This window comes from Cherax quadricarinatus, chromosome 70 (assembly GCF_038502225.1).
Source record: "Cherax quadricarinatus isolate ZL_2023a chromosome 70, ASM3850222v1, whole genome shotgun sequence".
NCBI classification, from domain to species: Eukaryota; Metazoa; Arthropoda; class Malacostraca; order Decapoda; family Parastacidae; genus Cherax; species Cherax quadricarinatus.
In genome coordinates, this window is record NC_091361.1 from 9,848,057 (window position 1) to 9,863,744 (window position 15,688).

Sequence of the window (15,688 nt, forward strand, 5' to 3'; positions counted from 1 at the left end):
TTATCATTTCATATTGTTATTAATGTTGTTGCTGATTTTATAAAGGATATGTAATCATATATGTCAACACTATCACCTATTTCAATAACTATATAAACGTATTGCACAGTTACAATTTTTATTCCTAATAAAATTCATTAATTAAAACCTCAATATATATCTGTGGTATAGGAGGTCGGCTGTTCATAAGCTAATAATGTGTGGTTTATCAGGTTACGTCAAGTCACTGGACAGCCACAGTAAAAAAAAAAAAGTCTTTTTTTCTTACTGAGAAAGAGTGCACAAATCTGAGAACATATTGATGCACTCCACTTGTTTCTATCATTTTTCGAAGTATTTTTTTTTTCTTTTTCAAAAAAAAAAATGAATTTTATTTGTTCTTGCTGTTATTAAGAGGACATGATGTCATGTCTTAAGAACGTAAGAACATAAGAAAGAAGGAACACTGCAACAGGCCTACTGACCCATGCGAAGCAAGTCCATGTCCCTCCCCCGAATAAGCCCCATGACCCACCCAATCTGGTCACCTCCACTCAAGGAAAGAACACGGCGCCAGACCCAGCAGCACAAGCTAGTCAGATCCAGTTCACACTCACCCACACCCACTTATGTAATTATCTAACCTATTTTTAAAACTACACAACGTTTTAACCTCAATAACTGTACTGGGGAGTTTGTTCCACTCATCCACAACTCTATTACCAAACAAGTGCTTTCCTATATCCTTCCTGAATCTGAATTTTTCCAACTTGAAACCATTGCTACGAGTCCTGTCTTGGCTGGAAATTTTCAGCACACTATTTACATCCCCTTTATTTATTCCTGTTTTCCATTTATACACCTCAATCATATATCCCCTAATTCTGCGCCTTTCGAGAGAGTGCAGATTCAGGGCCCTCAGTCTATCCTCATAGGGAAGATTTCTGATACATGGGATCATCTTTGTCATCCTCCTCTGTACGTTTTCCAGAGCATTTATATCCATTCTGTAATATGGTGACCAGAACTGAGCAGGATAGTCTAAATGAGGCCTAACCAAGGATATATAGAGTTGAAGAACAACCTGAGGACTTCTATTATTTATACTTCTAGATATGAAGCCAAGAATTCTGTTAGCTTTACTGCGAACACTAATGCACTGTTGTCTTGGTTTCAGATTACTGCTAACCAGAACTCCTGAATCCTTTTCGCAATCAGTAGTATTAATATCTACATTGTTTAGTTTATATGTTGCATGGTTATTTTCCTGTCCAAAATTTAGAACTTGGCATTTGTCTATATTAAACTGCATCTGCCACTTCTTCGACCATTGCATCAGTCTATTCAAATCATCCTGGAGTGCTCTAGTGTCCTCATTAGAATGAATTGTCAGCCATGCCTCTACCCAGGAAAAACATTCTCCTATTCCGTGTGTCTTAAGTTTCCTCAATAGCCTCTGGTGTGGAACTCTATAGAAAGCCTTACTGAAGTCCATATACACAATATCATATTCATTACCATGATCTACCTCCTCAAACACAAAACCGTGTTGAGATTCATTAATCAATCTGTGCGTATCATGATGGCTACGAATTGCTTCGGCAATTATTGATTCCATAAACTTTCCCACAATGGAGGTAAGGCTTACTGGTCTATAGCTCGAAGCCAAGGACCTGTCACCTGCCTTGTAAATAGGTATTACATCTGCCATTTTCCACTTATCAGGCACTATGCCAGTTTGTAGTGATATGTTAAAAAGATTAGCCATAGGTATGCTAAGTTCCTCTTTACATTCCTTTAACACCCTTGCAAACAGTTCATCAAGGTCTGGGAATTTGTTAGGCTTTAGTTTCTCTATTTGTCTGAGAACCATGTCACTAGTTACCGCAATCGTGCATAGTTTATTATCGTCCTGTTCTACATAATCTATTATTTCAGGAATGTCGCTAGTATTTTCCTGGGTGAAAACTGAGATGAAGTAGGTATTGAGAATTTCACACATATCCCTATCACTGTCAGTGATCTGACCAGAGTTACTCTTAAGTGGGCCAGTCTTATCCCTAATCTTACTTCTGTATACCTGAAAGAACCCTTTTGGGTTAGTCTTTGAATCCCTTCCGACCTTAACCTCATAATCCTTTTTGCTTTTCTTATTACTTTCTTTATTTCTCTCTTTAATTGATTATATCGATTTCTTAACTACCCATCCCCTCTTTTGAAACGCCTATATATGCCTCTCATTTGACCAATGAGATGTTTTAATCTATTGTTCATCCATTTGGGATAATTTTTGTTAAATCTAATTTCCCTACTCGGAACAAAAGTTGTCTGGGCAACTAGAACTATGCTCTGAAAAACGTCATATTAGCATCCAAGATCACCTACCTGACCCATAGTCAGGACATCCCAATTTAGCCCACCAAGGTAATTTTTCAGTCCCATGAAGTTGGCTAAGCGAAAATCTGGGACAGAGATTTGATTGCAGTTATCTAGGTAATTCCATGATATATTGAAACTAAGTGATTTGTGATCACTTTCCCCAAGCTCATCATTAACCTAAAGATTATTAATTAGTGACTCTTTTTTGGCAAGAACCAAGTCAAGCAGATTGTTTCCACTAGTTTGTTCTGTCACAACCTGTTCTAAAAAGCAATCCTGAACCGTATCAAGAAAGTCACTAGACTCAAGATTTCCTGTCATATTGTTCCAATCAATTTGTCTAAAGCTAAAATCTCCTATTATCACAATATTTTCATATCTAGATGCCTTATGAATTTCGTCCCATAACAGCTTACTGCACTCCCTATCAAGGTTTGGAGGCCTATAAATCACACCCAAAAATAATTTGTCACGACCCTCAACAATTTAAATTTGTCACGACGACAACAAATTAAATTTTCTCTGACTTACATCGCCACTCCACCACCCTCCCTGTTGACCCTATCAGTGTGGAATAGTTTAAAACCCTGTATGTTGCATTCAGAAGGCATTTCTCTATCTTTCAGGTTGAACCAAGTCTCTGTTATACCAATAATATCTATATTACCTACGATTTTTATGATTGTTTCTTTGCAAATACGCAATATGGAATCTCGTCTGTCGACTCCATGTTAGTGTTCAGAGTGAGAGCTGCTCATTTGCCTTCTTCTTCTTCTTGTAGAAGAAGACGGCAACCCAAATGCAACTGAGCCACTAATCTTATCCCTGTGATCCCCGTTGTGGATGGGAACTTTTATTTCTGCATTCTTCATCATCCATGATCTTTCACGATGCATTATTCAAATCGTGCACTAACAACAATGGTTATATATGACCATAATTTTTAAAGGGGGGGACCGGTAAACCAGCGGAAGGCTTCGGTCAGATGACCAAAAGCTCCAAAGGAGAGTCATCATCTGACTAAGACTCGCGTCAGGAAACACTTGTCCTGTTTCCTGACAACATTTACCTAACCTAACCTAACCTTCAAATCGTGTGAAGATCATGCAGAGAACTGGGACAGTCAATGACTCGTCCAAACTAGCCCATGCAGCTGCTGTTAGCGGCAGTTTGCAGAATAAATTTAATGCGATTCTATCGCTCAAGGATGCTATCATTGTAGTCTGCATAGACGACGATGAAGCTGATAAATTGATCACCACTAACGCTACAACTCTTGCTGAACGAGGCTTTCAGGTCACATCTTTCCCAGCTTTGAGGGTCAAGAGAACTGTCTTCCTCGAACGACTGGATAAGCTTATCACATCCCAATCCATCGGAGAGATCATGAAGTCAATAGATGACCAGAACTCCTGGATCACTGTGGAATATATTACCAAAATATCTAACGCTTCTTCTATACTAAAGATCACCCAACCTCTCACCGATGGAATGGCAATCCACTACATCCTCATCAACCAAAACTACATTGAAGCCGAGAGATTCCTACACATCCCACAGTGCTTCAGCTGCTACTCTTACCTGCACCCCACCAAGGATTGCCCTACCAACGATAAAAAAAATTCTGCTCGACTTGCGGAAGTCCAACAAAATGCCTGAACTGCAAGAATGAACACTATACCCTAGCTGCCAAGTGCCAAACAAGAAGATAAATTCTCATGAAAATCCAAGAAGAACAACAGAAAAAACTGCAAAGTCTGCAACATACACTGCAACCACAAACCTGCAAGCAGACACCACCAAAATACTCAAGGCCACATAATCTTCATCTTCCACCGGCAATCTGCTACCACCTATACAAGACGGTGAACCCACGGAGATCCACTACTGCATGATGTATGCCCACATGTACAATATGGCCAAACCAGGATCCTTCAACACAGTCATTAACGAACTCTTCAGGCTTAATAACATGCCCAGTTTTACTTTCCCAGATTCTCCACCTTCTTCTGAAATACTCAAGCTCACATCAAAGTTCACCAGTGTCTTAACACCCGAAAGTTACTCTCAATCAACCCTACCACCACCATCATCTCCTACATGCTACGAGACTACTCAAAATCCCACCAATGAGACGCTACCATCGACTTCTTCCATCACAGAAAAGGACCAATCAGCGATCTTACCCCAGTCGAACCAATCAACAGGCACTAAAGCTTAACCAGTTGAAGAAAGTCCCACGGCCAAGCCACCTACCTCCACTTCTACCAACTAACCATCTGCATCCTTCATACCTGCACAACTTGTAAAACTCAGTGAAGGGCTTCATGAAATACTGAACTCTAAGTACACAGAATGACCCGGCATCAGGCTCTACACAACCGACCAATGCCATGATGACATGCATTGCGAAGAACTCTACCGACGACTCCAGAAAGGAACAGTGAAGTTTACCTGTGACACTGATCAACTACGCAGCACTCAAGAAATGGCTGAGCACGTCAATGAGTATATTAATGACGACGCCAACAAGATCCGACTTACGTCTCGAGAGCGAAATTCAGATGCATTAAAAACGCTTCCTCACACTAAGCAAACTTCCCATCAACCAATCATCATTAAGCTGAGCTTCCCCAGCACTTTGGCTGCTGCCTAAAGCTTGGGTGTGGTTCCAGTGGATTCAGGAGTGGTTGCTCTCTCAGCCCTTCCCGACATAGCCTGCTGCTACGCAGCTTCCTTGGCTCTTCCTGACATGCCAGCTGCTATGCAGCTGTCGTGCCCTTCAAGACATTCCCGCGATAGGGAGCCATGACCGGGTCACCATCTGACAAAGACCAGGGCTCCCTCGACATGCGGCGGGAGTCTTCCGTAGAATTTTATAGACAAATGAATTTCTGTTTTTCTTAGGAATAAGTTATTTACCTTTCATTGAGCTTTTTGCAAAAACTGCTTCGTAGAATGTCATGATTTTTGCACACGTAATTGAAGAATGATGGTTATACAAAGATATAACTGCAATTTCCAATAGCCTTTACCCTTTTTTTTATTGATTTTCTCCCGAAAATCATTAAAAATGAAAACAAGATATTGACACAATGGTAAAGCCCCGTTGAAGCCCAACTATCGTGAACTTTATCTTTCATGTGAGGACAACTAGAACATTGTGTATCAGTCTTGTTTTGCATAAAGCGTGCCCAAAAATACCCCATATAACAGTCAATAATTATTTTTTTTCTCTTTAATTTTCAAGGAAATCTTCATAATACCTACAGTGTACAGGTTTCAAAAGCTGTTTAAATCACGGTAAAAATTTAATTGAAAATGTGTAAATAGGAAAAAAAATCTGCATTTCTGCCTTCCAACCCTTTCAGTTACATCAACACACAGCTTCAGCATTGTGTCGTGTGACACAACACAACTTCACTTCTCAGTGTCATGTGATACATGAATTTCAAGTCTCGATGACGTATAATATAACACATAATTTCCAATGTTACACATTACACAACTTAAGCTTTCAGTGTTATATGACACAACACAACCCTCGGTGTCAAGTGAAACTACACGAAACTCTCAGAGTCATGTGACACAATGCATAATTCTTGTGAAAGTTCGTGACTGAAGGCTGGAGGATTGCGCCTCCATCTTCAGTCACTCTCCTCTAGCCTGTAGTAGACTAGACGCTTTTCACTAACAAATTTCTCACCAAGGTAGGGTGGCCCGAAAAACAAAAGCTTCCACCATCATTCACTCCATCACTGTCTTGCCAGAGGAATGCTTACACTACGGTTATAAAACTGCAACATTAACACCCCTCCTTGAGAGTGCCGGCACTGTACTTTCCATCTCCAGGAATCAAGTCTGGTCTGCGGGTTTCCTGACTCCCTTCATAAATGCTACCTTGTTTACACTCCAACAGTAAGTCAGGTCCTAAAATACCACTTGTCTCCATTTGCTCCTATCTAAGATGCTCGCGCCTGCTTGCTGAAAGTCCAAGCCCCTCGCACACAAAACCTCCTTTGCCCACTCCCTCCAACCTTTCCTAGGCCGACCCCTACCCCGTCTTCCCTCCACTACAGGTTGATACAATCTTGAAGTCATTCTATTTTGTTCCATCCTCTCTACATGTCCAAACCATCTCAATAACCCCTCCTCAGCCCTCTGGATAATAGTTTTGGTAATCCCGCACCTCCTCCTAATCTATAAACTACAAATTCTCCTCATTATATTCACACAACACATTGCCCTCAGATATGACATCTCCACTGCCTCCAGCCTTCTCCTTGTTGCAACATTCACCACCCATGCCTAACACCCATACAAGAGCGTTGTATGGGTGTTTTCATGGATAAAGATCTTTGTCTCATTAGACTCCTCAGTGCACAACTCACCTTTTTCCTATCGTCAATTCATTTTTCATAGACACATCTGCTGACACGTCCACTCCCAGATATCTGAATACATTCACCTCCTCCATTCTCTCCCCATCCAATCTGCTATCCAGTCTTCCGTTACGTATTTTTTTTTCTTATCCTCATCACCTAACTCTTTCCTATTTTCACTTTTAATTTCCCTCTTATATATGCCCTACCAAACTCATCAACCAACCTCAGCAACTTCTCGTCAGAATCTTCCAAAAGTGCAGTGTCATCAGCAAACAGCAACTGTGACAACTCTCACTTTGTGTTAGATTCTTTATCTTTTAACCCCACACCTCCTGCCAACATCCAAGCATTCACTTCACTTACAACTCCATCTATATATATATATATATATATATATATATATATATATATATATATATATATATATATATATATATATATATATATATATATATATTGAACAACCACGGTGACATCAAACATCCCTAAGGCCTACTTTTGCTTAGAAATAATCTTCCTCTCTCCTACATACTCTAACCTGAGCCTCACTATCCTCGTAAAGATTTTCACTGCTTTCAATAACCTACTTCCTATTCCATACATTTGCAACATCTGCCACATTGCTCCCTTTTCCAAATCCATAAATGGCACTAAAACCTATTTACCCTTATCTAAATACTGTTCACCTATATGTTTCACTGCAAACACTTGGTCTACACACCCCATACGCTCCTTAAAGCCTCCTTGTTCATCAACTATCCTACTCTCCGTCTTCGTCTTAATTATTTCAGTAATACCTCTACCATACAGTTTACCAGGAATTCTCAACAGACTTATCCCCATATAAGTTTTACACTCTCTTTTGTCCCCTTTGCCTTTATACAAAGGAACTATGCATAATCTCTGCAAATCCCTAGGTACCTTACCCTCTTCCAAACATTTATTAAACAAAAACACTAACCACTCCACAACTATATCCCCACCTGCTTTTAACATTTCTATCAATCCCATCACTCCCAGCTGCTTTACCCCCTTTCATTCTACCCACTACTCCACGCACTTCCCCCACGCTCACAACTAATTCTTCCTCACTCCTATAGGATGTTACTCCTCCTTGCCCTATACTCGAAATCTCAGCTTCCCTATCTTCATCAACATTTAACAATTTCTCAAACTATTCCCTCCAACTTCCTGATACCTCTAACTCTCCGTTTAATAACTCTCCTCTCCTATTTTTAACAAACAAATCCATTCGTTCTCTAGGCTTTCTCAACTTATTAATCTCACTCCTTAACTTTTTCTAATTCTCAACAAAATTTGTTGATGACATCTCATGCACTCTCTCATTTGCTCTCTTTTTACGTTGCTTCACCACTCTCTTAACCTCTCTTTTTCTCTCCATATGCTCCTCCCTCATTGCATCACTTCTATTTTGTAAAAACCTCTCATTTGCTAACTTTTTCTCTCTTACTACCCTCTTTACATCATCATTCCACCAATCGCTCTTCTTCCCTCCCTCACCCACTTTCCTGTAACCATAAACTTCTGCTGAAAATTCAAATATTACATTCCTAAACTTACCCCATACATCTTCTTCCCCATTGCCTATACTCACTAGCCCATCTGTCATCCAGCAGCTGTTCATATCTTACTCTAACTGTCTCCTCCTTTAGTTTATAAACCTTCACTTCTCCCTTACTTGATGCTTCCATTTTCCTTGTATCCCATCTACCTTTAACTCTTACTGTTGCTACAACTAAAACGTGTTCTATTTGTGGCCCCTCTATGAACAGGCACATCCTGAAGTCTACCCAACATACTTTTCTCTACCAATACGTAGTCCAACAAACTACTGTCATTATACCCTATATCTTGTATACTTATTTATTCTCTTTTTCTTAAAATATGTATTACCTATAACACTCGTCTGCTTTTGGAATGTTTTTAATTTTTATTTTTATTCATGGTTGCGATTTTATATATTCTTGGGATGTTGATTGCAAATATCTAATCCGTTTTGCTCTATCACGTAAGGATTTTGAATAAATACAGATCTTACTCTAAATTTTTAATAAATTGTTAATTTATTAAAATTAGTCAAGTAATCATGGAAAAGGGCATTCTGCTAGTTTTTAGAACATATGAATTCCAAATCAACAAGAATCAAATCAAATGATTTTATTAAAAAAAAAATATGCTGCTAATGTTTAGCCTACAAATGGAATCAAAGTAAGGAGGACTTCTTTGAGTTTCGCTTGTGCTGTGCATCGAGACCATTACGTTTCAATGACCAGCAGTAATCCACCATCATGCTGACATTCCATTTGCCCTAGCATCGAGTTTCCATGGTGCAAATATTTTGATGGGGCCGCTCTCCTTGTTTCTCACTGTAGTCCCCACAATTGTTGGGAAAATAGTCAAGATGTGTCTGCAAAAAGTGCATCTTCACATTCATTCTAGACCAAAGTTGTTGGAAACTTGAAATCAGGTCTTGGATCAATTTTTCATATTCTGGGGAGCGCCTGTTTATCAGGAAGTTGTGGACAATCTGCTTGAATGAAAACCAGACATTCGCCTCGACACCTGCTAGTGCTTCATCAAAATGCTTGTCCGTCGTCAGTTCCCGAATCTGAGGGCCAACAAAGATTCCTGCCTTTAGCATGCCTTCAATTATAAGAGGAAACTTTGAATCCAGGTACTTGAAAACAGTTCCATTCTTATTCATGGCCTTCACAAAATTTTTCATAAGCCCTAATTTGATGTGGAGTGGTGGCAGCAGAATTTTCTTGGAGTCAACAAGTGGCACAGTTTTCACGTTGTGATTTCCGGGTAAGAAGCTGATTATTGGTGGCCAGTCTTTTTCTTCATAGTACTGGCTGTCTGCCCTACTATCCCAAAGACAGAAAACAGGGATACATGGAAGAAAATAGAAGAAAACCCAGAGGGGTTAGTATATATGTGCTTATTCATGCATGTGTAGTGTAAGTTAAGTGCAAGTTGAAGTAGCAAGACATACCTGAAACCTTACCTGTTTATGAGACATGAAAAGAGACCAGCAATCCTACCATCATGTAAAACAATTACAGGCTTGTGTTTCACACTTATATTCGGTACGACGGTAGTACCTCCCTGGGTGGTTGCTGTCTAGCTTCTGGAATAGAACTTACCTGGAGTATACCTGGAGAGGGTTTCGGGGGTCAACGCTCCGCGGCCCGGTCGAGAGACCAGGCCTCGTGATGGATCAGGGTCTGATCAACCCTGCTGTTACTGCTGGCCGCACGCAAACTGATGTACGAACCACAGCCCGGCTGGTCAGGTACTAACTTTAGGTGCCCGTCCAGTGCCTTCTTGAAGACAGCCAGGGGTCTATTGGTAATCCCCCTTATGTATGCTGGAAGGCAGTTGAACAGTCTATGGCCCCTGATACTTATTGTGTTGTCTCTCAGTGTACTCGTGGCGCCCCTGCTCTTCGTTGGGAGAACGTTGCATTTCCAGCCGAGTGTTTTGCTTTCATAGAGAGTGATTTTCGTGTGAAAGTTTGGTACTAATCTCTCTAGGATTTTCCAAGTGTATATTATCATGAATCTCTCTCGCCTGCGCTCCAGGAAATACAAATCAAGGGACTTCAACCGTTCCCAGATATTTAAGTGCTTTATCGTACATATGTATGCCGTGAAAGATCTTTATACACTCTCCAGGTCAGCAATTTCGCCTTCCTTGAAGGGGGCAGACAGTGTATAGCAGTATTAATGTTATATCACATCTGTGAACAGTAAAACAGTCACTGCAATATATTGCTTAGATAAAACAAACTTTCCATCAGTTGACGGAAATACGCGGAATTTCTGCCAAGTTCTCTTCCTTGTTGAAAATATTTCATTAAACACCTGTACATCATTGTTAAAGAAATTGTATGGTCTTAGAAATACTGCCTGAAGTACAATAATGTTTCAAACATTTACCCAGCAAAACTTTGAATGATTGAAGAGCCTCAGGCTTGAGTAACACAGCACTCAACGTGTCAGTGTTAACTAGGCTTGAGACTTTCACCATAGACTATAACACGATATTCAGTACATTTCTTGATCCCTCATATAAGAATAACTTCAGTGTTATTGTTGTACAAGAGTCGTATAAAACAAACCATAGCAGTGATGGGAATAAAATAAAGAAACTCCAGAGAAAATTTTGCAGCGGGAGAACTGAGAGAGAGCAACTTTTCTGCTAACAGCATCAAACAACAACAAAATGATTAAAACATGCTCACGAGAGTTACTGTAGTTATCTTTATTTCCCAAACTTTTCACCGACACTGTTGGTTTCTCCTGGATGTTTTCAGCGGTCGCTGCCCCTGTGATCTAAGCAACCAGGCTGTTACTTCAGGCCACACAAACCATTGCCCGGATGGTCAGGAAGTGACTGAAAGAACTTGTAAGGTTCCTTTTGAGAACAGCCATAAGTTTGTTGGTAATTCTCTTTATGTATTAAGGGAGGGCATTAACATGTCAGGGACCTCTGACAACAACCCGTCGCGTCACTGCTTTTTATTGAAGGTACTTTCCACCGTCTGCCAAGTTTCCTGTGTTCATACAGAGTGATTGTAGTGTACAGGTTTGGGATCAGTTCCTCCAGGATTATTCAGGTGTATATAGTGATGCACCATTCACCCCTACGTTCCAAGAAATACAGCTATAGAGACTTCAAACCTTCCCAGTAGCGTCAACGTTTGAAGTATACGGGCAGTGAAAGTTCTCCCTATGTTTACCACTTCAGCAATCTCGCCTGCCTTCAAAGTGACAGCAATGTTCCAGCTTGGAGAGAACAAATGAGTTGAAGGATATCATCACTGGCTCAGCATCCTTCACCTTGAACGTTCTGGTTATCCAGTCAGTCATTTTCCTTGTAGTAATAGCAACATTGTTATGATCTTTGAATGTGAGATCTTCTGAAATTATCACTCCTAGGTTCCACACATAGAAATTTAGAAATTCTGATCTATTGAATGATCTGAGTTTGTCCTCTACACCGTGTCAGTCTTTATTTTCTCTATTCTTCCAGAGTGAAGCAATTGCAAATTGTCAACACTGAACACTATATTGTGGCCTAATGCCCAATGTATATCGTCTTGAAGATTCACTCTGTCTTCAGATATAGAGGCGACTAAATATGTAGACAGCAGAAGCAGTGAAGAGGTAAAGATGATGTGATCAGTCCATTAGCTTTGATGAAGTAGTCTTGAGGTGGTCAGTCCCTCGGCCTTGAGTAGTGTTCAGCTTCATAATCCTGAAGACAAAGTATTAGGACGCTTTTTCAAATAACAAAAAGTAGGTTCCTAATGAACTGACTCTCGTGTTACTAGAAACAAGAAAAGAGAAATAGACAAATGTACGGTATTGGCGTTATTGCGTAATGAAAGAGAACCACTAGAGAGGTTCTCTGTGGCAACTCTATCCACTAAATATCTGAGTTCACTCTTCAACAGAGAGTGAAAGACTGTTCAGTAATGGAGGGAACATCTCTCTCCTTATAGAAACAAATAAATTTCCGAAAATTGAAAGATGTTGAGGTTTTTCAACTTCCATTTGAGAATTATTTAGTTCAACTACTAGAGTAATGTACGTATATAAATCGTTTTTAATTTCAGGTATAGGAACAATTAATGTTTTTTTTCTGTTTTTCAAGGTGTTTGTTTCTTCGTAGTTTAGAAAAACATTAAACTGAATAATGAAAAATGTGTTAGTTAATTCAATTTAAAAATTGAGAGATGTTCAAAGTTCTGAACTAAAAATTCAGTTTCTATTTCCACTTAACACAATAAAATACGTTTCATCAGTTTTCAAAATAGTTTTTATTATGAAACATTGGATGTTTTAGTATATTATCAAATATAGGTGGAAATAATTCAGACTTTTATTTCGTACCTGATTCCTGATTAAGTTTACGTTATTAAATAACTTATTAGGTAGATTGATTCAGTATTATTTTTTCAGTTTGAGAACATCATTGGCATCTCAAAGAAACTAAGTTATTTATTACTGAACCTCCCTAGGCTATTAAATGGCTTTTGAGGAAGTATTGGTGTCAGTATCGGTATCAGCTTAAAACTGAGAAATGATATCAGCATCAGGAAAACTTTTGGTATCATTTTACCCTTGATATTATAGTGCATCAGGTCATTCTTATTGCTATTTTGTATACCTTGAATTTAAGAGTAATTTTTATAATATATGGAAGTCGGCAAGAAACTCCTCATTGAAAGACTTCAAGAAACACTTCAGTGAAAGACTACAAGGAACACCACCATGGAAGACTACAAGTAACACCACCATGAAAGACTACAAGTAACACCACCATGAAAGATTACAAGTAACACCACCATGAAAGATTACAAGTAACACCACCATGAAAGATTACAAGTAACACCACCATGAAAGATTACAAGTAACACCACCATGAAAGATTACAAGTAACACCACCATGAAAGACTACAAGTAACACCACCATGAAAGATTACAAGTAACACCACCATGAAAGACTACAAGTAACACCACCATGAAAGACTACAAGTAACACCACCATGAAAGATTACAAGTAACACCACCATGAAAGACTACAAGTAACACCACCATGAAAGATTACAAGTAACACCACCATGAAAGACTACAAGTAACACCACCATGAAAGATTACAAGTAACACCACCATGAAAGACTACAAGTAACACCACCATGAAAGATTACAAGTAACACCACCATGAAAGACTACAAGTAACACCACCATGAAAGACTACAAGTAACACCACCATGAAAGATTACAAGTAACACCACCATGAAAGACTACAAGTAACACCACCATGAAAGATTACAAGTAACACCACCATGAAAGATTACAAGTAACACCACCATGAAAGATTACAAGTAACACCACCATGAAAGATTACAAGTAACACCACCATGAAAGATTACAAGTAACACCACCATGAAAGACTACAAGTAACACCACCATGAAAGACTACAAGTAACACCACCATGAAAGATTACAAGTAACACCACCATGAAAGATTACAAGTAACACCACCATGGAAGACTATGAGTAGTGTACACCACCATGAAAAACTGCAAAGAACACCTCCATAAAATGATAAAAGGAATGTTACTTTTTATTCGGCGTACGTCACACTCCCATATAGGCTGCCTCCCGACCAGTGAACCAGGGGCTAAGGGTTTAACTATCAGGGACCCCATCGTTATAGAAGTACCTTGGTTCAACCAACCAATCACAATAAAGCTTGCCGTAACTGTGAAGCGATGTGGTCAACTCATGAAACAACTCTGGCAACCTGGCCTTCCCTGCTGGTCGTCACGGTTTACAGTGTTACATGCTTACATTTGCCTCATTGTACAGAGTTGTAAACATTGTACATAGGGTATATGTGTTGTAATACCATCTTATTTTTCCTGAAGGAAATATATTAATTTATTATCTACAGTTATCGCATTACAGCAAGATGTGTTGGACATATCTGTATCTGTGTACGTAATATGAGGTCCTGTTTTGAGGATAGTCACCGTATTGTCTCTACGATCCTGCTTACACTATTGCCTTGCAACCTGTAAGTCGTTCTGAGCTATCGATTCGTGTAGCATTGAGCGCATCGCAAACAGCATTTTGTTGTAGTGCAACGGTGGCCGAACTGCGGCTGGCGAGCAGCATCCAGCTCCCGGAGCTACTCTGCGCGGGTCCTGAGACAATATTGGATTTCATTGCCATTTCTAGTAAAATGTTGCGTTAAAAATCTATAGTAGACTAGTATGTACCAATATTATTGTCTTCTCTGAGGATGAAGGTACCCAGTAAAGCTATATATATATATATATATATATATATATATATATATATACATATATATATGTATATATATATATATATATATATATATATATATATATAAATATATATACATATATATATATATATATTTTTTTTTTTTTTTTTTATTATCACACCGGCCGATTCCCACCAAGGCAGGGTGGCCCGAAAAAGAAAAACTTTCACCATCATTCACTCCATCACTGTCTTGCCAGAAGGGTGCTTTACACTACAGTTTTTAAACTGCAACATTAACACCCCTCCTTCAGAGTGCAGGCACTGTACTTCCCATCTCCAGGACTCAAGTCCGGCCTGCCGGTTTCCCTGAATCCCTTCATAAATGTTACTTTGCTCACACTCCAACAGCACGTCAAGTATTAAAAACCATTTGTCTCCATTCACTCCTATCAAACACGCTCACGCATGCCTGCTGGAAGTCCAAGCCCCTCGCACACAAAACCTCCTTTACCCCCTCCCTCCAACCCTTCCTAGGCCGACCCCTACCCCGCCTTCCTTCCACTACAGACTGATACACTCTTGAAGTCATTCTGTTTCGCTCCATTCTCTCTACATGTCCGAACCACCTCAACAACCCTTCCTCAGCCCTCTGGACAACAGTTTTGGTAATCCCGCACCTCCTCCTAACTTCCAAACTACGAATTCTCTGCATTATATTCACACCACACATTGCCCTCAGACATGACATCTCCACTGCCTCCAGCCTTCTCCTCGCTGCAACATTCATCACCCACGCTTCACACCCATATAAGAGCGTTGGTAAAACTATACTCTCATACATTCCCCTCTTTGCCTCCAAGGACAAAGTTCTTTGTCTCCACTGACTCCTAAGTGCACCACTCACTCTTTTTCCCTCATCAATTCTATGATTCACCTCATCTTTCATAGACCCATCCGCTGACACGTCCACTCCCAAATATCTGAATACGTTCACCTCCTCCATACTCTCTCCCTCCAATCTGATATTCAATCTTTCATCACCTAATCTTTTTGTTATCCTCATAACCTTACTCTTTCCTGTATTCACCTTTAATTTTCTTCTTTTGCACACCCTACCAA

The 15,688-nt window shown here is 39.7% G+C and overlaps 1 protein-coding gene across 1 annotated transcript in view; it reads left to right on the plus strand.

Moving 5' to 3' along the window:
- LOC138854800 (uncharacterized) overlaps positions 1 to 11,820 on the plus strand; it is a 391,661-nt gene extending 379,841 nt beyond the window's left edge. The window contains exon 3 of the transcript XR_011393968.1: positions 11,802 to 11,820. The gene's annotated coding sequence lies outside the window, so the exon portion shown is untranslated. The remainder of the gene's footprint in view (positions 1 to 11,801) is intronic.
- Positions 11,821 to 15,688: the final 3,868 nt, after the last annotated feature.